Source organism: Protopterus annectens, chromosome 1.part1 (assembly GCF_019279795.1).
Source record: "Protopterus annectens isolate FY-2018-M chromosome 1.part1, PAN1.0, whole genome shotgun sequence".
NCBI classification, from domain to species: Eukaryota; Metazoa; Chordata; order Ceratodontiformes; family Protopteridae; genus Protopterus; species Protopterus annectens.
The window spans coordinates 1,367,994,787-1,368,020,749 of NC_056726.1; positions in this window are offsets into that span (position 1 = coordinate 1,367,994,787).

Consider the following 25,963-nt stretch of genomic DNA (forward strand, 5'->3'; position numbering starts at 1 on the left):
TAGTCTCCCACCAGGACACAAGTGCTCTTCAGCAATTTAATTCTGCTTGCTGTTAAGCCATTAGACCTCAGGAATTTGTTTAAAGTGTTCAGATTTGTAAAGTAACAACTCTTGCTGCCCATTACTCTTGTCTTAGTTGGCTCTGCCCTGCTCCATTCACCCTTGTTAACACTTGGGCTGTCTCCACTCTCCTACCCTGCCTCCAATTCCCTCCCACCCCCACAACCTCTACATTTATAGTAATCGCAACCACACCAACAGCTCAACCTCACAACACCTCCACCAATCACAAGTCCTCAAATCAAATCACATTACACCCCATCCATTTGCTCCACCACAAAATACTCCCAACCACTCTCATGCCAGCTAGGCATTATTACATCACCCACACTATTTACCCATCCACATATAGTGCAACCCTATCATTTCTATCCACACCTCCACCTAGAACCAAATTAAACTTTATAACCTTTAGTATCACGCAACTATGTCTAGTCTGTCTTCTCATAATTCTTTATAACTCCACAAGTTATCACTCTAGCAATATCCCTAAACCTAGTAGCACAACACTATGTTATGCTCTCTCATATATAGACACAACACACAATTGTTCAAGAACTGCATAACAGACAAATTCAGAACTAAACACATATGTTCTCATTCCTTCTCAAAAAAACACAATACTTTCTCACACTCATCACCAAACTCCAACATCTGTATTACCATTTTAACACCAGGTTCACCATAAGTGGGGGCATCCACCCCAACCCAGGCCCAAATCCATCCTGTCCAACACAAACTTCTCCAACACAGTTGACAGAATATAATACTCCCACTATCTTCATCCCTAGGCAAATCAACAACAGCAGCAAAACCAACCATCTTTTAATGCTAAATATTAATATTAGAAGTATCAAAAATAAAATACCTGAACTCCAGGCCACAATAGCACACTACTCCCCAGACATATTTGCTTTAATAGAAACCTGGCTAAATAAAAACATAGCTAAATTAGAAGTTCTCCCTACCAGCTACAATATCATTAGACAAGACAGACCACTTCGTAAAGGGGATGGGTCTACCTTACTGTAGAAGTCCAGCTTAACTTTATGTCAAATACCAAACTCCTCCCCCTCCCCAAATAATTGGGACATACTTATCTCACAACTTCAACTTCACCCGAAAAAGGTCATTACCACAATTGTGATCTATATTCCACCTGGTAATACATCTGCTAACCTTGAAGACTTCTTATCATGGTGTCTTCCACATACTCACAAGAAACCCTTATTCTGGGGGATTTCAACCTAGACTGGTTCACCTGTATATCAGAATCACCAAGTAATCTAATAAAGCTCTGTGGCTACCAGCAGCTAGTCCAAATCCCAACTAGATGTGATACAAAATCCTAAAGGGAATCCATACTTGACTGGGTCCTAACTAACAACCCCACATTGTACCCCCACACAGGCAGTCTCCCAGACACCTTAAGTGACCACAGCATAATATACCTTATACGTAGTAGAACAAGCATATGCAAACCCACTAACTATAAATCCACTAGAAACACAAACATTTTTCTCCTGAGGTCCTCAATACTGTGACTGGACCCCCTTAAAAACCCTCCCACTTGACCAGGCTGTAGCATATTTCAACAAAACATTTCTACAACACCTAGACACTGTCACTCCATTGCGCAAAATCAAGGTTAGAACCTCTACAAACTCCTGGCTCATTAAAGAAACCAAACAAATCCTCAAGTCCAAAGACACTGCCTCGCTTTACTATCAAAAAAACAAAGAAACACAAAGCTTAAGTAAGTAACAGGAATTGCACAACCATGCAAAGAAATGCATTAGGCCAGACAAAAAATCCTGCTACATGACATTACAAACTAAATATCAACACAACTCCCCAAAATTTTGGAAAAATGTAAACCATCTACTAAAATCCACCAAAAAGGCTACCCCCCCAAACCAACCACCCCTGTCACTAAAGTTCCCATCGAAACACAATTCAACTCTCACTTTGTGAACTCAATTCTATCCTTAGTATCACAGGAGAGTTCCAACTTCAATACCCCCCCAACACAAATAACAGAAATACAAGCTTTACCCTCAAAACAGTTTCCACCACTTCAATCAAAAGCATGATCTCCAAACTAAAAACCTCAACAGCAGCCGACCTATCCCCCAGCTATTTCTTGAAACTCACAGCAGATGCTATTGCTATCCCAATCTCCACTCACATAAACAGATAATTTGTTGAAAACTATGTGCCCAAACTCTGGAAAATATATATGTTACACCCATATATAAAGGCAGGACCTCCACTGAACTTAATAATGACAGACCCATTGCTATACTCTCCCCCTGGCCAAAATCCTAAAAAAATGCATCCATACCCAGGTGCTAAAATATCTCCTAGACAGCAACATCCTGTCACCTACTCAACATGGTTTCAGACCTGCCCATAGTACTGCTACAGCCCTCCTCTGCTTCACAGACACAGTAAACTATCTCAAAAATGAAGGCCTGCAGGTGTCAACTCTTTTCCTGGATATGTCCAAAGCATTTGACACAGTCTCACACCAAATCCTGATAAAGAAATGGAAACATTTTCTCTCTCTTCAGCTGTCCATACTATAGAAGTCCCACAGGGCTCTATCTTAGGACCACTGCTATTCACAATCTTCACAAATGACCTCTATACCTCCACACAGCATGCATCTATCATTCAGTATGCAGATGATACTACCTTAATCTGTGCTGCACAAAACATTCCCACCCTCCTGCAAACAACTCAGCTAGCATTCTCTGACATTGAAAACTACCTTACCAAAGCCCAACTTATCCTCAATCCAAAGAAAACTCAGCTTATGATTATAACCAGTTCTAACAAAAACACTGATAACAGTCAGTTCACTATCTACTCCACAAATGCTACTCCAATTGCTCCAGTGGTACAGGCTAAGCTATTGGGAATAACCATAGACTCCCACCTAAAATTTGATAGTCATCTCAACTTAACTTTTAAAAAAGTACATGCCAAACTGGGATCACTCTACCATATCAAACCATTTCTTACCAACAACACAAGATCATCCATTGCTCGCTCCCAACTTCTATCCACCCTACTCTATACATCTCCCATTCTGACTAATCTCAACAAAACTGAAGTAAGAAAAATGGAAGCCTGCTGTAACAGAATTGCCTGCTTTCCTGCAAATTGCTCATATAAAACTCATCACTGTACTGCTTTGAGACAACTCCACTGGCATAAACTGCCCAACCTCCTAACCTATGATCAGCTCTGCCTCTGTCATTCTATCTATTACCTCCCCAATAAGTGTCCTGCCCTCAAAAACCTAGTACAACATCACTCAGCCAAAAGGCCTCTTGGATCATCAAGCAAACTACTAATAGAAGTTGCCAACAGCTACAATAGCTTTGGAGTATATAGTAGTTCAGTGGCTAAAAAATGGAACTCTCTCACCACTGGCATACAAAAGACATTGTCCAAAGCCTCTTTTAAAAACCTCATTAGACAACATCTCAAGCAAAGTTGGCAGTGCCATCACTGCTCCCCAGGCTAGTATAAGCGAATAAGGTACACATACTAAAACTATTGTACTTGATCTGTCTCTCTTAAAACCCGGCTGCCTCGTGGTTTTGGCATCTTTTCAGGCTTGCTAGTTGTTGCTGAAGCACCTACCAAGGGGAGAAAACGCTAAGAGAAGAAAAGGAGCCACTTTTGTGATTTTAAGTATTTTCTTCTGATTTTTTGTTAAGTTTTACTGCTTTGCTGCCTACTTTTTGGCATTTTCTGGCTTGCTAAAGTTTATATCTGTAACAGTAACAGTACATGGAACACATCTAGAGCCTGTTTACTGCATTTCCTGTGTTGCACTTAATTTAAAATCGTTTTTTTTCTCTAAAAACTGCACTTTACCTGATTTTGGCCCAGCACTCAAGTGTGGGGTCATTTATTGCACTGTTGTGATTATTCTGCTGCTTGTGTATCTCTGCTACCTTTAAACTACAACAAAAAGAAAAAAAAACAAAAAAATCTTGCTTTTTTTCCCACTTTCTGAAAGTTAAGAAAGTTCAGTTACAGATTTGCTGTTCTGAACTGTTTGGAAGCTTCTAAAAGGCCAGTGCTTGCATGGGCTAAAGGGAAGTCTCTGTGTTCACCAGTGGGAGTGGTTAACACTGAACAGCCTGCCTGTCCCTGGAGGAGTGGTTACCACCTAGAAGCTGTAGTTTTATTGGCCATTTTGGGTCAATTCTAAACTCCTTGATCTGTCTCTCTTAAAACCCAGATGCCTTTGGTTTTGGCATCTTTTCAGGCTTGCTAGTTGTTGCTGAAGCACCTACCAAGGGGAGAAAATGCTGAGAGAAGAAAAGGAGCCACTTTTGTGATTTTAAGTATTTTCTTCTGATTTTTTGTTAAGTTTTACTGCTTTGCTACCTACTTTTTGACATTTTCTGGTTTGCTAAAGTTTATATCTGTAACAGTAACAGTACTTGGAACACATCTAGAGCCTGTTTACTGCATTTCCTGTGTTGCACTTAATTTAAAATAGTTTTTTTCTCTAAAAACTGCATTTCACCTTATTTTGGCCCAGCACTCAAGTGTGGGGTCATTTATTGCACTGTTGTGATTATTTTGCTACTTGTGTATCTCTGCTACCTTTAAACTACAACAAAAAGAAAAAAAAAATCTTGCTTTTTTCTCACTTTCTGAAAGTTAAGAAAGTTCAGTTACAGATTTGCTGTTCTGAACTGTTTGGAAGTTTCTAGAAGGCCAGTGCTTGCTTGGGCTAAAGGGAAGTCTCTGTGTTCACCAGTGGGAGTGGTTAACACTGAACAGCCTGCCTGTCCCTGGAGGAGTGGTTACTACCTAGAAGCTGTAGTTTTATTGGCCATTTTGGGTCAATTCTAAACTCCTTGATCACTCTCTCTTAAAACCCTACAACTCTCTTTTTGCACGGTTTTGCGCACTGAGCAGCATCGGGCAGCGCCGCTTAAACAGGTTTAAACTATTCAAGGCTCCATAAAGTCTGTTCTTCACTTTTTCCATTAGAACTGTTCAAACTCTCAAAGTAATCACTCTATTCTCTTTCTAAAGCCCTGCACTTGCTAAGTTCTTATAAGGAAACACTAACTAACTAAAGCACTACACCCTCCTTGACTTCTCATAAGTATTAGGCTCCCGATTGGTCCTTCCTGATCAAGTGAAAAATCAGTTCCTTTCCCTAATCTGATCAGTAAAAAAACAGTTCCCTATACTAATCTGGTATGTCCAAGGGTCAGTTTCAAGGTTACTCTCCAGTCCAGCTGGTGAATCTGGGAATTTTGAGGCAATGTTACAATTGCCTTATGTACACAAACAACCCTCTCCCTCCTTCCAACAAACTCTAATACATGTTTGAGATGCAGTTACACAGCCAAACTGGAGGCAGAGCTCTCTCAACCCAAGACTGGCACAGTCAGTCAGGAGGAAAAGGTAACCACTCACACCACAAATCCAGTCTCACACAGACCTATTGCATCTGCATACCCAAGACATAAACACACAAAAACATACTCAGAGGAGCTAAATAAAAATCTGCCTAAACAGCAAAGACCTCCTAAGCAGATATCCAAGCAACAGCCACCCCTCAACAATACCCACGAATCACATATCTCACAAAATCAGTGTGCCTCACAGTCACAGCCCTTAAGGCCAAACAACACACCAAATACACTTGTTAGAGGGGACTCTATTGTCTGCACACTGACATCCCACTCACCAGACTGAACAAGGAGAAGGTCACTGTAAGCTGCTTGTCGGGTGCCAGGATCCGCCACATAATGCAAGCACTCAGGTCACTCCAAAGCAAGTACAAGTATGACTCCGTCATTGTCCATGCTGGTGTAAATGACCTGAGACGTACCTCCCTGGACTACATGAAAAGAGACATAGAGGAGCTCTCTGACCATGTAGCCCAGGCTGGTATGACCCTGACCTTGAGAAGCATCTTGCTCTCACCAAGAATGATGCCACAGTACAAAGACAAAATGATCAGTTTCAACAATTGGCTAAAGTATTGGTGTCATTCAAAGGGGATCCAGTGTCTGTCAGCCTGGGATGACATGCTCAACAAGCAACGTTGCTTTGCTAAGGACGGCTTGCACCTGTCACCATTAGGCTTTTGTATACTGGCCAAGGCTCTTGCCACCCCCATAGTGCCTTTTTTAGACAAGGCTCAAAGGACAAACCCACCTCCATAGACAACCCAAGGATAAAAAAACTAAAGGTAATGCTACTCAATGCCAGAAGTCTAAACCTCAAGATGCACGCACTCTAGGCTCTCCTCAATATGGAGAAAACTGATGTCTGTGCAGTAACAGAAACCTGGTTCAAGGTTCCTGAGAGCACCCCAGCACTACCAGGTTATAACTCATACCATGTGTTTCGGCCCCAAAACTAGGACCGAAGCACAAAAGGAGGGGGAGTATTTATATTCATCAACGATACTTACACCTCCAGGTTAGTGGAACTGCACGAAGCATCAGAAACCATCCATGTGCAACTAACAGCAGGCAAAACTGCCTTTCAGTTTGTAGCCTGCTACAGAACACCCTCCCTATTACAGGAACCCCACTTGGCATTCCTGAGAACACTGGAGAATATGAAGGTCTCTCCAAACACTATGTTATTGGGTGACTTCAAATACCCAAACAATGACTGGGGAAACTACTCAAACCCAAACACCCTCGCCCAACGGTTCCTTGAATTTATAAACTCTAACGCAATGGAACAAAGGGTCACCACTCCCACAAGAGGGAACAACATATTGGACCTGGTCATCACCAACATGGGAACTCTATGTTCCACACCAGAGGTACACCCCTCATTGTTAAGATCAAATCATAAACAAATTTCCCTGGACATCCATATCCAGTCCCCACCCCTAGCCAAGGAAATCACTGTAAAGAATTTCTCAAAAGCCAACTTTGCACTTCTCAAGACTGAGGAGGAATCCTTCAAAGCCCCTGGGCCAGAGGATAATACAGCCCAATCCGCAGAATCCTTTACAAATGCATTCTATGAGCACCTGCAGGAATGCATGGATCGTGCTATCCCAAATAAAGCCAAAACTCACTCCTCCAAAAACAGGAGACCGGTCTGGTGGACCCCGGCCATAAATAAGCTATACAACAGAAGGAGGAAGCTACTACATGACAGAGCAAAATCCCAAAAAGGGAAGGCATCTCTGATCAGTATTAACAAGAAACTTCGATCCTTCATAAAATCATCAAAGGCCAGTTTTGAAAGAAAAATTGCCCTAGACACTAAAGATAATCACAAGGCCTTCTTTAGTTATGTCAGGAACATGGGCGGAAACTCCCAGATATGCTCTGAATTGTTGCATAATGGTGCAAAATATACCGAACCTACAGACATAGCCAACATCCTGGCAGACAGATTCAGTGCAAACTCCCCCCCCCCCCAAAGGAGCAAATGCCTATCCCAACTGAATGTAACCTCCCTGACATCACAGATGCACAGGTGAAAGTTGCCCTCTCCACAGCAAAAACACAGCATCTATGGGACCGGACGGTGTCCCAGGCTGTGTCTTACATGAGCTCCAAGAAGAACTGAACCATCACATTAAGTCAATGTTCAAACTTAGCCTTACTACAGGATATGTACCCAAAGAATGGCATACAGCTACAGTGGTCCCACTCCACAAAGGTGGTGCCACAACGGATCTCGGAAACTATCGCCCCATAAGCCTGACTAGTCTGGTCTGTAAAGCTATGGAGCGTATTATCATGGAACTCATAAACAAAGACATGGGAGCCTGCAGACACTGGACCCTACCCAATTCAGCTTTGTTAAGGGCAGATCTTGCCTCTTAAACCTAGTTGACTTCTTTGAAACAGTTGCCAAAGCCATAGATGAGGGCAAGGTAGTCCACACAGCCTGCCTGGACCTCGCAAAAGCCTTCGACACAATACCCCACTCGGGCATCATAAATAAGCTTACCAGCTTAAATATCAACCCCTATATCACAAGATGGGTTGCGAACTGGCCAAGAGATAGAACTCACATGGTCAGAATCACATGTGCCATGTCCAAATCCAAACCAGTTACAAGTGGCGTCCCACAGGACTCAGTTCTGGGACCTCTCTTGTTCGGTATATACTTCTCTGAGGTTCAGGCTAACACGGGGGATTATGGCTGACAAAGTTCACAGATGGCTGCAAACTGGGGGCCATAATCAAATCTCCAGTTGACAGAAGTATCCTCCAAAAGGGTCTCACAGAGACGGATGCTTAGTGCCAGAGCCACGGCCTCAAGCTAAATGCTAAAAAGTGCATAGTCATCCCCTTTGGGAAAAACAAGGTGCCCACAAATTACCACATAGGTGCTAATCCATTAAGTGCGGAAGAAGTAATTAGAGATTTGGGGACCAACGTAGATAGTAATCTCTCCTTTGATAATCACATTGCCAAAGTGGTTACAAAGACCTTCTATATAGCCCACCTTATCATAAAAGGGTTCACATCTAGATCAAGAGAGGTCATTTTGCCCCTCTACTCATCACTCATCAGGCCCATAATTGAATACAATGCCCCTTTTGGGATGTACCTTAGTCAACACCTGCAGCAACTGGAGAGACCCCAAAAGTACCTCACCAAGAGGATCATGGGCTACAAACAGATGTCCTATGCAGCTCGACTAAAGAAACTCCAGCTCTACTCAGTTGCTTACCACCTACTCAGAGGCGATCTATGCCTGACGTACAAAGCCTTGTCAAACCCAGAATTAATGGACATGCTCCACCTCAAAAAATCCAAGCCCCTTAGAGCTACATGCTCCAGGGACCTAAACCTCAGCACAAAAATAAATAGGACATGCTGGAGGGACAAATTCATTTCCCAGAGGCTCCCCTCACTCTGGAATAAAATCCCAATTCATGTTAGACATAGCACCTCGCTGACCCTCTTCAAGCGAAATCTGGACGCGTGGATGGGAAATCGCAAATTCACCCCTGGGATCTCTTCTGTGTCCCTGCTAGACAGAGGCACAGTAAACTAATCTTAAAAGGGTACCTTCTGTGACCTACTTTACAGAGGCACAGTAGGCTTATCTAATAGGGAGGCAGAAGCCAAATACACTCTGGCTAGGCTTATAAATGCCCTAGGGCAGATAGCCTAGTATCTACCTATGAACCTATGAACCTATGAACTTGATAAGTTTTCACTCTTACTCACAAACACTGGATAATGTACAATGTATGTACTGTACCTGTGTACTATGTATGTATTCTACCTATGTTCCAAATTTCATCTGTACATCATAAATCTATTAATTACCTTTATTTTTAAATTCATATTTTCTTGTTTGTTCTCTCCACTGTAACTGTTGATGTGCTGCATGCCACTGTAAAAACATGTCTACTTTAATTTGTGTGTATACTGATCATGTCTAAATATCTAAATGTATCTGTGATTTTTCTATGTGGAGCTTTTCTCCCTTGGCCTCTGATGAAAAAGGGTCTTTTCAGCTCAGTCAGACACCCCAGTTAACAAATATAAAATAAATAAATGTCATCCCAGGCTGTCAGGTACTGGATCCCTTTTCACACCAGAAACTAAGCCAGTTGTTAAAGTCAGTCATTTTCTATTTGTATTGAGGCATCATTCTGGGTGATGCTTAAGGCTAGGGACATACCTGCCTGGGACACATACTCAGTGAGCTCGATCATGTCTCTCTTCATATAGTCCAGGGAGGTACATCTCAAGTCATTCACTCCAACATGCACTGTGTCAGACTCATAACAGTACCTCTTGAGATACTTCACTGCATTCATGATGTGGTGGATACTGGCACCCAACAAAAAAAATAACCGTGACTTTCTCCTTATGTATCTTTATGTGGTCAGGGCAGACCAGACCATGGTGAGAGAGACATCAGACAGGTTGTCTGAGACTGCATTACAGTGTGTCCAACAGTGTAGTACACATAGATGGCCAATATTATTGCAATACCGCTGTATTGTGATATGTTTTCTGAAATTAAAATTTCTGCATTCCATCATGTGTGTTTTCCCTTTTTTTATGTTATTATGTTGTAGAGATATAAATTTGTAGTACTGTTGTGTGCCCCTTATTGTTTACGATACAGTAATACAGCAATCTAATTGTGTATGCATACATGTGTCAGTTGTGCTCTGATCTGATGATCTGTGTTTTCACAAATTTGTATATGTTCATGTTTGAATATGTTATGATTATGTTATGTGTGATGCTCACCATGGACATCTAGTAGGTACTTGCCATTAGATGCAATCTGTGTTACTGTGGTGGGGCAACACCTGAACATCAATGTTCAGTCTGTGCACTTGTGTGCATGTGGCTTGTTATGACTCAAATATTTGGGTCAGATGCTGCATGTTGCCTGTGGCTGCACTTGTGGTCATACCTTAAGCTGCCTGCACCTGTGACTTCTGCCCCCTGTGTTCTTCTCCTCCTCTGATACCTGCAGGATGTACTTTTCAGGCATTTGAGTTTCTTGAGGGAAGTTCACCCACACCTGCAGCTGGAAGACCACTATATGCTCTGGTTAGCATGTTGTACAGCAGGGCACACACTGCCATCATCTTTTATGCCTTTTTAGGAGTGTATTGCAGTGCACCCCTGGATGTGTCCAGACATCTGAACCTAGCTTTCAATACACCAAACACATGGCCTATGGTGTTTCTGGTTGTTGTGTGTGTTCTATTGTTGGCCTTCTGTGCAAGGTTGGATGGTTCATGGCACGAGGTAATTAGCCATGGCTCAAGTGGATAACTACAGTCACCTCTTGTAGGGAATTAAAACACTTTTGTTCATAATGGATATCACTGAGAGGGGTATCCTTAAATTGTGTCCTAGCTGTGTTTCTGTACTTACACAATAGTAGTCCCTCGGGTATTTTACTTTGCTGGATTGCAGCCCTCAGTCCACTTTCCCTGCAAATGGCAGCATTATGGACACTTCCTAGAGTGTGTTGCCATGATGTTTATTATGCTGCTATCTGTTTCATATACAACTTGGCACACACATCCTCATGTATAGCTTTCGTCACTGCAAACCATTACAGCATATTAGGTGGTTGCATTTTTATATATTTTTTCCAGTTTTGCTTTGGATTTCACTGTAATCCATAGCACTGGCTTGAATTTCTTGGACTCCAGAAAGCACCTGCAGAGGAATTTAGAGACAGAGTCAGCATGGCTGTTTGTTGCATTTGAGTTGTATTATGTATGCATGATGTGTTTTAGAATCATACTGGCATATGTGGAATTCCTAATTATCTTGCACTGAATACTTAAGTACTCGGTCTACCTTTGGCATGATTTCTGGAATTGCATTCAAAGCAGGTGCCTTCCTTTGGTATGCTGCACTGTCTGCAAATAGCTTAAACAAACTTTATGGAATCTGCCCCAACATTTTGGTTGCTGCCTTTTCTGGTGCCATGGTGGTGCAGCGGTAGCATTGTTGCCTCACAACAAGAGGTTCTCCCGTTCGATTCTCGGCTGGAGTGCGGGGAGTGCCTTCTGTGTGGAGTCTGCATGTCCTCCCCATGGTTGGGTGGGCGTTTGAAAGACATGCGTAAATGGGTGTACCTTCATTGAAGGTAGAACGTCGAGCTGGCACCTCGGCATTCGTGAAAATCTACTGCTAATCATTAGCGACCGGAGTTCCGCTGTGGCGACCCCTAACCGGAAAAACGCTGAAAGACAACAACAACAGTTGGAGAAAGGATAGGCAGCACAGGCTGCATTTCATATGAGTCATTATCCTGAAATTCTATTGCTTGTACCACCAGCAATAGATCATTATTGAATAAAAAATATAAATAAAAAAGATAAAGATAATTATTTACTAAATAAAGAGGAAACAAGAGTATCTGCTCAGAAACAGATGGATTATATGAAAGAAAATCTGTGACTGTTGTTAAATCAAAAGAAGTGACAACAATAGACACGACACCCATCCCACATGTAGAAACAGGAAACGGGGATGATGATGGTGGTGATGATGAATATTGATGATGGTGATGGTGAAAGGCATAATAATCCAAGAAAAGTGATATTGTATGGATTATTTACTCCCTAACACACATCCTGTACCATTTAATCTAATAATGGAATTCATCTGCCCTTTTCACGTTATGAACATTCCTCATTTCTATCACTGAAAATGAACTGCTAAAGCACAGTGGCACTTGTGCTATATTCAGTACAAGATGAATATCACATTATTCTCCTAAAAGTATGATCAGCAGAGAGTGCTACCTGGGGTCTGACTCAGGAAGACAAACACAAAGGAAGAAAGGAAGGATTCAAATGCAAATCTGATTTTAACTCTCTATTACCATCGTGAAAATTATTAACATTCTGTGATAAAAGTTTAACAGATACCATACAGATAGTTCTCACTGCAACTAGAAGCAAAAATTAGTAATATGGTGATATGTTATCTTCAGATGCAGAGAAAAGTTGGAAATGCAAAAGGCATACATCACGCAAACATAAATTGCTTTCATCAGGAACTCTGCCAACTCATCCCAACTGAATTAAGGAAAACAGAAGAAAAAAAACAGTAAAAATATACAAAAATTAAATGTGTTAGTACCTCCAGACACGTAATTTTGGAGGATATCACTTGTCTTGGAGGCAAGTTGCTGAACATAAAATAATTCATAAATGACTCTTGAAAAAGTGTCTGAATGGATGTAACGGAGAAAAGGACTAAATCTCCAACCATCCATTATAATACATCTTGTACAACAATCTCTCCTACAGAAAATAAAGTCCTTCATCACTACTGAGTTTTTCCTCTTAAGAGTGTTTATACTCCTTTCATCATACATACAAAGCATAACATCATAGAAAAAGAAAATCCTTATTACAAATTTCCACGTGGGCAAACATACAACAAAAGAATAATGGATGCAATGGAGTGCACAATGGAGTATTAAAATGTTATGCTAAAAGTAAGTACAATTATGGCTGAAGAAAAATCTAAGAATAAAGCTGTGATGTAATGTAATACAGATGTGACAGGCGGTAGCATCAAAATTCTGAGAATCATCATTGCAACAAACAACTCAATGGATTTATCTATGTACAAGCAGACATATACATACACACACACAGATATATATGTGTCTATATATATATATATATATATATATATATATATATATATATATATATATATATATACACACATATATATATATATATATATATATATATATATATATATATATATATATATATATATATATATATATATATATATATATATATATACATATATATATATATATATTCATGTGTATGTGCATATCTGTGCAAACAGATATATAGATACATTCACACACACATACACACACACACACACACACACACACACACACACACACACACACACACACACACACACACATATATATGTGTATGTGCATATCTGTACAAACATATATATATAGATAAGTGCACACACAGACACACACACACACACAAACATATATATTTAAATATATATATATATATATATATATATATATATATATGTAGAAACCACAAAACCCTAAATGAATCTAAGGAGCGTTCACCAAATTCGTAATTCTGTTCAAACAAACTGCCACAATATGTATGAAAGTCTGATAGCGGCGTCCGTATTACTAGTGAAGTTGCCAAACACTTACTTCAGATTTACAGACAGAGCGATAAAGCCCTAGATGCAAAGTGTACTCATAGACACTTTCAGCAGGTTCACAGCGAAAGCAGCAAATCTCCAAACAGAGCGGTGGAGCCCTAGATGCAAAGCGTGCTCATAGACACTTTCAGCAAGTTCACAACGAAAGCAGCATAACCATGCGGTTCATTCCAGGACAGATGTGAAATTAGAACTTAAGAGGAACGTGTGTTCATACACTTTCAATAAATCCACAGCGAGAGTAGCTTAACCATGCGGTTCAAACAAAAACAAGCGTATAATTAAAACCAAAAGAAACGTTTAATGGTGAGCGCTTTCGCGGCTAAAACAAGCCGCTTCTTCAGACAAACAGCAAAGCGCCATTAGAGCGCTGAATTTATAACAAGACATTTCAAATGCTCGTGACCCCTCCCACAAGCATTTAACAAATTTTAAAGTGGCAGTGCTTAAATACAAAAATACATAGATACTTCTAAATTTAAAGTGCTTAGTTAAAGACCAAGTTCTACACTCACTATAATATTTAAAACACTGGTACCTTAATGTTATAAATTTTACTACAAAATACAGAATTAACTTGAAACCATGTAAAAATGTAATAATGTTAAAAAGGGGGGTTAGATTAAAATCACAAACAGCTATTTACCAACCATCTAACTCACATTCAACATAAAAATACTCAAATGGCAGTAACTACATTTAGTCTAGAAACGCTACGAAAACATATATACGCTGGTTATAAAACAGATAAGGCCAAGTAAGATATATAAGCAATGTATTGATGAGTAATAATAATCCATTTGGAATGTCCATGCATATTATATAGCATAGAGTTTAGCAGACATATATGTATATATGCTTGGATAAGTTTATTTAATATATAAGCGAACAGTTTTGTATAGTAAGTATCGCTAAACATATTCATCTTTGTTTTACGATAGATCTTTTAGTGGTCAAGTAATGGTAACTTTATGATTTATTATTACTCATCAATACATTGCTTATATAGCTTACTTGGCCTTATCTGTTTTATAACCAGCGTATATATGTTCTCGTAGCATTTCTAGACTAAATGTAGTTACTGCCATTTGAGTATTTTTATGTTGAATGTGAGTTAGATGGTTGGTAAATAGCTGTTTGTGATTTTAATCTAACCCCCCTTTTTAACATTATTACATTTTTACATGGTTTCAAGTTAATTCTGTATTTTGTAGTAAAATTTATAACATTAAGGTACCAGTGTTTTAAATATTATAGTGAGTGTAGAACTTGGTCTTTAACTAAGCACTTTAAATTTAGAAGTATCTATGTATTTTTGTATTTAAGCACTGCCACTTTAAAATTTGTTAAATGCTTGTGGGAGGGGTCACGAGCATTTGAAATGTCTTGTTATAAATTCAGCACTCTAATGGCTTTGCTGTTTGTCTGAAGAAGCGGCTTGTTTTAGCCGCGAAAGCGCTCACAATAAACGTTTCTTTTGGATTTAATTACACGTTGATGTTTGTTTGAACCGCATGGTTAAGCTGCTCTCGCTGTGGATTTATTGAAAGTGTGTATGAGCACACGTTCCTCTTAAGCTCTAATTTTACGTTTGTCCTGGAATGAACCGCATGGTTATGCTGCTTTTGTTGTGAACTTGCTGAAAGTGTCTATGAGCACGCTTTGCATTTAGGGCTCCACCGCTCTGTTTGGAGATTTGCTGCTTTCGCTGTGAACCTGCTGAAAGTGTCTATGAGTACGCTTTGCATCTAGGGCTTTATCGCTCTGTCTGTAAATCTGAAGTAAGTGTTTGGCAACTTCACTAATACTACGGACGCTGCTATTAGACTTTCATACATATTGTGGCAGTTTGTTTGAACAGAATTACGAATTTGGTGAACGCTCCTTAGATTCATTTAGGGTTTTGTGGTTTCTACATTTATTTGGGATTTTGAGGTTTCTGATAAATATATATATATATATATATACATATGTGCATGTGAATATCTGTGCAAACATATATATAGATATACACACACGTGCGCACACACACACACACACACACACACACACACACACACACACACACACACACACATAAATAAATAAATAAATATATATATATATATATATATATATATATATATATATATATATATATCTCTGAGTATATGTCAAGTTATCAAGCACAGTGTTACTGACATGTAGCCCATCACATGGAAACCTGTCAAATCAGTATCTGCCAACAGTCTGAGTCCTGCTGGGGTCAGGGAGAATAGTCACAAATGGCATACACACACAACTATGGACATCTCCTGAGAAAACTTTAGCATGGGTCCGGTGGTGGTGAGGCATGCTTGCAACACTATATTTGATTGGCCTTTCTTGATCATATAATCATTAATGTTTCAACTACTCTACTGTCCCTCAGTTACTCATTCTAATGTAAACCATAGATAGATAGACAGATAGATAGATAGATAGATAGATAGATAGATAGATAGATAGATAGAGATAGACAGACAGAGTATATGAAATATATTAGGGGTAGCAGGTGTCATTGTGCTTGACTTTAAAGAGTCCTGCACTGTTAATTCTGTTCTGAAATTTATTGACCATAAGGAGAATGGATTGTTGGACCTGGCCCCTGCAGCACCGATATTAAAATCCAGTTTTGCTGGTTCAAGCCTAATGATTCAGGATTCAGTAAATCTTACTTATGAAAGGTTGGAAACTAAGGAAGGAGAAAAGGACCTGTACCAATTTAATAGACAGAGGTACTGAGCTAGTAAAGATGTGCAGCAGGTAAGGGTGATAAAGGATAATGAGGGAAATGTACTCACAAGCAAGGAGAGTGTGTTGAGGAGATGGAAGGAGTACTTTGAGGGGCTGATGAATGAAGAGAATGAGAGGGAGAGAAGGTTGGATGATGTGCGGATAGTGAATCATGAAGTGTAGTGGATTAGCAAGGAGGAAGTGAGGATAGCTATGAAGAGGATGAAGAATGGCAAGGCTGTTGGTCCCGATGACATACCTGTGGATGCATGGAGGTGTTCAGGTGAAATGGCAGTATAGTTTTTAACTAGATTGTTTAAAGAAATCTTGGAAAGTGAAATGATGCCTGAGGAATGGAGAAAAAATGTTTTGGCACCAATTTTTAAGAATAAGGGTGATGTGCAGAGCTGTAGTAACTACAGAGGGATTAAATTGATCAGTCACAGCATGAAGTTATAGGAAAGAGTAGTGGAAGCTAGGTTAAGAAGGGAGGTGATGATTAGTGATCAGCAGTATGGTTTCATGCCAGGAAAGAGCACTACAGATTTATTTATTTATTTATTTTATTTTATTTTACATTTGTTAACCGGGAGAAATCCGACTGGATGCATGTCCTTTTTCAGCGGAGGCCCGGGGAGAAAAGCTCCATAATTATACAAAATACAGACAGCTCCAAAATTTTAAAAAATACAGAGAGTTAAACAGACAAGAGTCAAACAGACACTCAAATTGAAAATTCAGTTGTTAACATACTAGATATAAAATGAGATTCAGGCAATACTTTAATAGGAATGAGATAGAAGCAAGAATAAGGTAGTGACATAGTATCATTAATAGTAATATTCTATAGATAGTTTCAATTTCAAAGGTTCAGGTGATAGAAAGGAACAAGGAGAAAAAAATCTTGATCATGAGGAAAGAAGTAAGCTATGCGTATGAGAAAAAAGAGTGAGGACAAAGGAAAATTCAAGTGGAGATTTTACAGGATAGAAATTCAGGGGGACATAGAATTTTTTTAAAGGAAGGGAATCCATATCAGAGACTAGGAAATGTCAGTCAGGAGATGAGCATTGGCAAAGCCAGTGCTTCTGAAAGTGGTGAAACAGTTGTTTTTTGAATTGGGGTAGAGAGGTAGTAGAAAGAATACTGGTGGGAAGAGAGTTCCAGACTTTTCCTACAGCGTTTGGAAAGAGTGCGTCTCCTCCTGTGTTATAAGCTTTGACCATTTTTAAGAGTGGTCTGTTCGCGGAACGTAGACTGTTAAGATTAGAATATGGAAGGACTAAGTTCTGAAGTGAGGGACATTTGTCGGGGTTTTTGAGAATTTTATGTACCTCAGTGAGTTGGGTAACTCTAACAAGGTTGGGGAGTTCAATCCATTTCAGGTTTTTTAGGTTGGTGCAATGATGGGTCCTATATGGAGTTCCTGCTGCAAATCTAGCTATGTGATTATATGAGCTGGATAGTTTATCTAGTATGGTTTTGTTAAGATTGGTGAATATTGCAGATGAATAAAGAAGGGTGGAGAGCAAATGTGTTCGGGCAATGGTCACTTTAGTACTTGGTGTTAGGAAGTTTTTAATTCTATATAGCGATCCTAATTTTTTGTTTACTGTTTTGATGATTAGGTTGATATGCATGTCAAATTTCAGTTTATTATCAATAGTAACTCCTAGCAATTTCGTGTGAGGGTCTGGGGAGATGATGGTACCATTTTTGGATGTTATAGAGACATCAATAAGATGATTTTTGTGGGTTGGTTGAAAGAGTAATAATTTAGTTTTTTTTGGATTTAAGATTAACTGATGACCTAATAGCCAGTTTTCGACTTTGGTAAAGCAACTTTGGGTTTTAGTTAGTAGTCTGTCAGGAGATATCTCCGAACAAACCAGTGTTGAGTCGTCCGCATATTGAATACAGGTGGCCTCGGGAATGACTGTATGGAGATCATTAATGAAGACCGAGAAAAAAAGTGGCCCTAAAATAGACCCTTGAGGGACCCCAATGGTATTTGGTAATAATGTGGAGAGAGTATTCTGCCACAATACTGCTTGTTTCCTGTCTGTGAGGTAGGCTTTAAACCAATCTAGTGTCAAGTTATCCAGGTAGAGATTTTTTAAGGTATCCAAGAGTAGTTGATGGTTGACCATATCAAATGCTTTTGATAGATCTAGAAAGAGGACTGAGGACACTTTCTTGTCATTGCGGTTATGGTTTATTGTGTCAGTGAAGGAGAGAAGGGCAGTTGTGGTACTGTGTTTGGGTCTGAAACCATGCTGGGAACTGGTTAGGAGGTTGTTATGGATAAGTTATGCATACATCTTTCCATAATTTTGGCTAATGGGGACATTAAAGCTATGGGCCTATAGTTAGATAATTCTGTGGATGTCCCCCCTTTATGGAGTGGTATCACGTGGGATATTTTCCATAAAGTTGTTATTGCTGACTCAGAGAAAGTTCGATTAATGAGGATAGAAACCGGATAGGCTATAACATCTGCAGATTTTTGAAGGTATTCTTCTGGAAGTAGGTCTGCAGAGGGGGTAGATGGCTTAAGTTTCTGTAAAAGGGCTCTTATTGAAGATGTAGGGACACTTTTTAGGAAGAAGGTATTTAAAGGTTGTGGTAACTTATCCATGACCGGTGGGTTGTTGGAGGATAGTTGGTTAGCTAAGGTTTTGATGATGTTTGTAAAGAACGTATTAAAGGTATTGGCTATTTCTTTGGGGTCTTTATCCATTGCTGTTTCAGGAGTTGGAGTAGATGATTTACCTGGGTGGAGAAGGTTATTCAAGCCTGCCCAGAATTTCTGAGGGTTATTTTGGTGCTTATTCTGTAACAAACAATAAAAGTTTTTTTTGTCAGTTACTATGGCTTTTTTCGTTACATTTCTTAGTTGTTGGAATTTCGTACGGTCTAGGATTGATTTGGTTGTACGCCAGGTATTCCAAGCTTTATTTCTGAGTTTTATTTTAAGTTTGGATTCAGTTGAGAGCCAAGGGGCAATCTTTGTTTTAGTTTTGATGAGTCTTTTGTGGGTGTGGGTATCTAATATGGATAGGAAAGTGGTATTGAAGTATTCTACTGCTTCATCTAGGGGAAGATATTTGAGTGGTGTCCAGTTACAAGATTGCAGCTCATTTTTAAATTTTATGAGGTCAAAGTTTTTTTTGTTTCTTATAGATCTAAAGACTGGGACAGTGGAGTGGTCTGGTTTACTTTTAGTAATATATGTAATAAGGTGATCACTAATTTCATTAGGCAGGGTTCCGGACATATATGTATGAGGGTGACTGTTTATAATGATCCAATCAAAAATGCTTTCTTTTTGTTTAGAGTTACCCATTCTGGTGGATGTAGTAATAATTTGTGAGAAACCATGAAGGTTAATGTTAGTGGGGTTATTATCATTAGAGCATAGGTACCAATCAATGTTAACGTCACTCATAATTATAGTTTCTTGTGGATAGTTATTCATTAGCCAGCTTAATATATTCTCCAATGTATAGGCGTTATTCCCGGGAGGGATATATATAACAACTAGGTTAATACTTTTTTCTTTATTCAAGTGAATTTTTAAAGCGAGTATTTCGGCATTAGAGAATTGCGGTGGTTGGGTAAGATTAATGGTAATGTTAAGGTTAGTTTTAAAGAGTGTAGCGACTCCGCCACCTTTTTTTTTGTTTCTATCATTCCTGTATATATTATATCCAGGTGGGATGAGTTCATTGTCTTTGATGTCTGGCTTTAGCCATGTTTCAGTTAGACACATTATATCTGGTAGGTAAGTATCTAGGAGTGCATGTAAATTATGCACTTTGTTGTTGACACTTCTAATATTTAGATGGAAAATTTGTAGCAAGTGGGATGTCTTAGGGAGATTCACAGGACAGTCTGGGTTGCTTGTTGATATGGGGCCAGGATTGGGGTGGATATCTCCAGCCCTAGTGATATTTTTACTGATATATTCTAGGAGTTTTAAGAATTTTTGTACTAGTTTCTGGGATTGCTTGTTTTTATGATAGTTAAGGTTAAATTTGCTTCGGTGGTAGTGGATGATATTAGTTTTAAAAAGGTAGGACTGTTGGTAGTGGAATTTAAGAGCAATTTGAGATCCTGAGGTTGTTGTTTGTTTTCTGGGGAAATGGTAACCTATGTATGGTTGGTCTTCATATTTACTAATGTGGTAAAAACTAACTAACAGAGGTAATAAAAAGCACAGGATTGCTATTTTTCCCATATTCATGGTGGTTAGAAAAATTTTTATTCACTTCTTTTAGGAGGATGGGGAGGGGATAAATTTATTCACTTCTTTTAGGAGGATGGGGAGGGGATAAATTTATAAGAGATTGTGAATGGCTAGTAAAGTAATGAGGAGGTGTGGTTACCTAACTATAAATGTAGGGGTACCGGGGGCGGGTGGGATACGGGGGCAGGGTGGGGCGCGGAGCGAGCCCGAGCGTAGCGAGGGTGAGCAGAGCGGGGATAATCCTGATTCCCAGGTTTTTAATTTCAATGTTAAACCAGGTATGAAAAAAGAAAAAAAAACTAATGGTAATCCTGTGATTTGCAACTATACTGACACAGTAAACTATGGTGGAACAGTGCTACTAAGCACGCTATGCTTCAGGTAAATAAACTATATGACTGCTGTTTGTGATACAGGGTGCTTTTTAATTTACTGCCAGTTTTCCTTTACCCAGGGCTAGCGTTGAGACTACAAGTGTATAATATTCACTATAAGGTCTTTAAAACGCAACTTAAGGTCGCGTACCTTGTTTAAAGCGTTACTTTGTTAGCAAGTAACTGAGAGTGATGAGGACTTTTCCCGTCGCTTTCCTTTGGTGAGTAGATACAGTTAGTATTTGCCGCTTTCAGGGCGGGATACTGAAGTTAGGTAGAGTCCCACAGTAGGGAGGGATAAATACCGAGGGCAGCGTCTGTGGGAGAGAGATTAGAAAGGCAACATAATGTAGCTGTTTAAACTTTACAGATAATGAAAAAAATAAGCAATATATAGCATCAGATTAGTTTCACTACAATGCAACTTGGAGCGGGGATAATCCTGAATCCCAGGTTTTTAATTTCAATGTTAAACCAGGTATGAAAAAAGAAAAAAAAACTAATGGTAATCCTGTGATTTGCAACTATACTGACACAGTAAACTATGGTAGAACAGTGCTACTAAGCACGCTATGCTTCAGGTAAATAAACTATATGACTGCTGTTTGTGATACAAGGTGCTTTTTAATTTACTGCCAGTTTTCCTTTACCCAGGGCGAGCGTTGAGACTACAAGTGTATAATATTCACTATAAGGTCTTTAAAACGCAACTTAAGGTCGCGTACCTTGTTTAAAGCGTTACTTTGTTAGCAAGTAACTGAGAGTGATGAGGACTTTTCCCGTCGCTTTCCTTTGGTGAGTAGATACAGTCAGTATTTGCCGCTTTCAGGGCGGGATACTGAAGTTAGGTAGAGTCCCACAGTAGGGAGGGATAAATAGCGAGGGCAGCGTCTGTGGGAGAGAGATTAGAAAGACAACATAATGTAGCTGTTTAAACTTTACAGATAATGAAACAAATAAGCAATATATAGCATCAGATTAGTTTCACTACAATGCAACTTTAGCTAATAAACAGTGTTAGTCATATAAAATCCAATCCAGTGTACGTAGGTAGTTAAGAATCACAGGATAAAACAGAGCGTAGTACTTTGTATGATACAACAGTTCACAGTACACTTTACTAAATGCGATAGTTAAAGAATCACAGAAGTCGCTACGTTGAGCAGATATTAAACCTCAATAACAGTCAACAACAGTATAATGATACAGAGTAATAAGCCATTAAATATGCTGTTGAAATGGCTGTACATACCCACGTTAGTGACTGGAGCTAGGAGACACAGCAGTATATGGTAAAATGGCGCCAAGAAACGGGTTATAAATAACCTCGTATTAGCCAATAATAGTGGGAGGAGCAGGGATAATCCTGATTCCCAGGTTTTTAATTTCAATGTTAAACCAGGTATGAAAAAAGAAAAAAAAACTAATGGTAATCCTGTGATTTGCAACTATACTGACACAGTAAACTATGGTAGAACAGTGCTACTAAGCACGCTATGCTTCAGGTAAATAAACTATATGACTGCTGTTTGTGATACAGGGTGCTTTTTAATTTACTGCCAGTTTTCCTTTACCCAGGGCTAGCGTTGAGACTACGAGTGTATAATATTCACTATAAGGTCTTTAAAACGCAACTTAAGGTCGCGTACCTTGTTTAAAGCGTTACTTTGTTAGCAAGTAACTGAGAGTGATGAGGACTTTTCCCGTCGCTTTCCTTTGGTGAGTAGATACAGTTAGTATTTGCCGCTTTCAGGGCGGGATACTGAAGTTAGGTAGAGTCTCACAGTAGGGAGGGATAAGTACCGAGGGCAGCGTCTTGTTTAAAGCGTTACTTTGTTAGCAAGTAACTGAGAGTGATGAGGACTTTTCCCGTCGCTTTCCTATGGTGAGTAGATACAGTTAGTATTTGCCGCTTTCAGGGCGGGATACTGAAGTTAGGTAGAGTCCCACAGTAGGGAGGGATAAATACCGAGGGCAGCGTCTGTGGGAGAGAGATTAGAAAGGTAACATAATGTAGCTGTTTAAACTTTACAGATAATGAAACAAATAAGCAATATATAGCATCAGATTAGTTTCACTACAATGCAACTTTAGCTAATAAACAGTGTTAGTCATATAAAATCCAATCCAGTGTACGTAGGTAGTTAAGAATCACAGGATAAAACAGAGCGTAGTACTTTGTATGATACAACAGTTCACAGTGCACTTTACTAAATGCGATAGTTAAAGAATCACAGAAGTCGCTACGTTGAGCAGATATTAAACCTCAATAACAGTCAACAACAGTATAATGATACAGAGTAATAAGCCATTAAATATGCTGTTGAAATGGCTGTACATACCCACGTTAGCGACTAGAGCTAGGAGACACAGCAGTATATGGTAAAATGGCGCCAAGAAACGGGTTATAAATAACCTCGTATTAGCCAATAATAGCGGGAGGAGCGGGGATAATCCTGATTCCCAGGTTTTTAATTTCAATGTTAAACCAGGTATGAAAAAAGAAAAAAAAAACTAATGGTAATCCTGTGATTTGCAACTATACTGACACAGTAAACTGTGGTAGAACAGTGCTACTAAGCACGCTATGCTTCAGGTAAATAAACTATATGACTGCTGTTTGTGATACAGGGTGCTTTTTAATTTACTGCCAGTTTTCCTTTACCCAGGGCTAGCGTTGAGACTACGAGTGTATAATATTCACTATAAGGTCTTTAAAACGCAACTTAAGGTCACGTACCTTGTTTAAAGCGTTACTTTGTTAGCAAGTAACTGAGAGTGATGAGGACTTTTCCCGTCGCTTTCCTTTGGTGAGTAGATACAGTTAGTATTTGCCGCTTTCAGGGCGGGATACTGAAGTTAGGTAGAGTCCCACAGTAGGGAAGGATAAATACCGAGGGCAGCGTCTTGTTTAAAGCGTTACTTTGTTAGCAAGTAACTGAGAGTGATGAGGACTTTTCCCGTCGCTTTCCTTTGGTGAGTAGATACAGTTAGTATTTGCCGCTTTCAGGGCGGGATACTGAAGTTAGGTAGAGTCCCACAGTAGGGAGGGATAAATAGCGAGGGCAGCGTCTGTGGGAGAGAGATTAGAAAGACAACATAATGTAGCTGTTTAAACTTTACAGATAATGAAACAAATAAGCAATATATAGCATCAGATTAGTTTCACTACAATGCAACTTTAGCTAATAAACAGTGTCAGTCATATAAAATCCAATCCAGTGTACGTAGGTAATTAAGAATCACAGGATAAAACAGAGCGTAGTACTTTGTATGATACAACAGTTCACAGTACACTTTACTAAATGCGATAGTTAAAGAATCACAGAAGTCGCTACGTTGAGCAGATATTAAACCTCAATAACAGTCAACAACAGTATAATGATACAGAGTAATAAGCCATTAAATATGCTGTTGAAATGGCTGTACATACCCATGTTAGCGACTGGAGCTAGGAGACACAGCAGTATATGGTAAAATGGCGCCAAGAAACGGGTTATAAATAACCTCGTATTAGCCAATAATAGTGGGAGGAGCGGGGATAATCCTGATTCCCAGGTTTTTAATTTCAATGTTAAACCAGGTATGAAAAAAGAAAAAAAAAGTAATGGTAATCCTGTGATTTGCAACTATACTGACACAGTAAACTATGGTAGAACAGTGCTACTAAGCACGCTATGCTTCAGGTAAATAAACTATATGACTGCTGTTTGTGATACAGGGTGCTTTTTAATTTACTGCCAGTTTTCCTTTACCCAGGGCTAGCATTGAGACTACGAGTGTATAATATTCACTATAAGGTCTTTAAAACGCAACTTAAGGTCGCGTACCTTGTTTAAAGCGTTACTTTGTTAGCAAGTAACTGAGAGTGATGAGGACTTTTCCCGTCGCTTTCCTTTGGTGAGTAGATACAGTTAGTATTTGCCGCTTTCAGGGCGGGATACTGAAGTTAGGTAGAGTCCCACAGTAGGGAGGGATAAATACCGAGGGCAGCGTCCACGTTAGCGACTGGAGCTAGGAGACACAGCAGTATATGGGTGATGTTTGCTCTGAGAGTGTTGATGGAGAAGTACAGAGAAGGTCAGTAGGAGTTGCATTGTGTCTTTGTAGACTTAGAGAAAGCATATGACAGGATGCCTAGAGAGGAGTAGTGGTATTGTATGAGGAAGTCGGGAGTATCAGAGAAGTATGTAAGAGTGGTACAGGATATGTATAAGGGTAGTGTGACAGCAGTGAGCTCTGTAGTGGGAGTGATTGATGTGTTTAAGGTGGAGGTGGGATTACATCAAGGATCAGCTTTGAGCCCTTTCTTATTTGCTATGGTGATTGACAGGTTGACAGACAAGATCAGACAGGAGTCTCCATGGACTATGATGCTTGCAGATAACATTATGATCTGTATTGAGAGTAGGGAACATGTGGAGGAGACCCTGGAGAGGTGGAGATATGCTCTAGAGAGAAGAGGAATGAAGGTCAGCAGGATTAAAAATGAATATATGTGTGTGAATTAGAGGGAGGATAGAGGAATGGTGAGGATGCAAGGAGTTGAGGTGGTGAAGGTGGATGGGTTTAAATACTTTGGATCAACAGTTCAGAGTGATGGTGAGTGTGGAAGAGAGGTGAAGAAGAGAGTACAGACAAGATGGAGTGGGTGGAGAAGAGAGTCAGGAGTGATTTGTGACAGACGAGTACCAGTAAAAGTGAAAGAGAAGGTCTATAAGTGGGTAGTGAGACCAGCTATGTTATATAGGTTCATGGGTTAGTACTAAGCTAACTGCCCTTGCAAGCCATTTTAAGCCTAGCCAATTGTCCCTTGT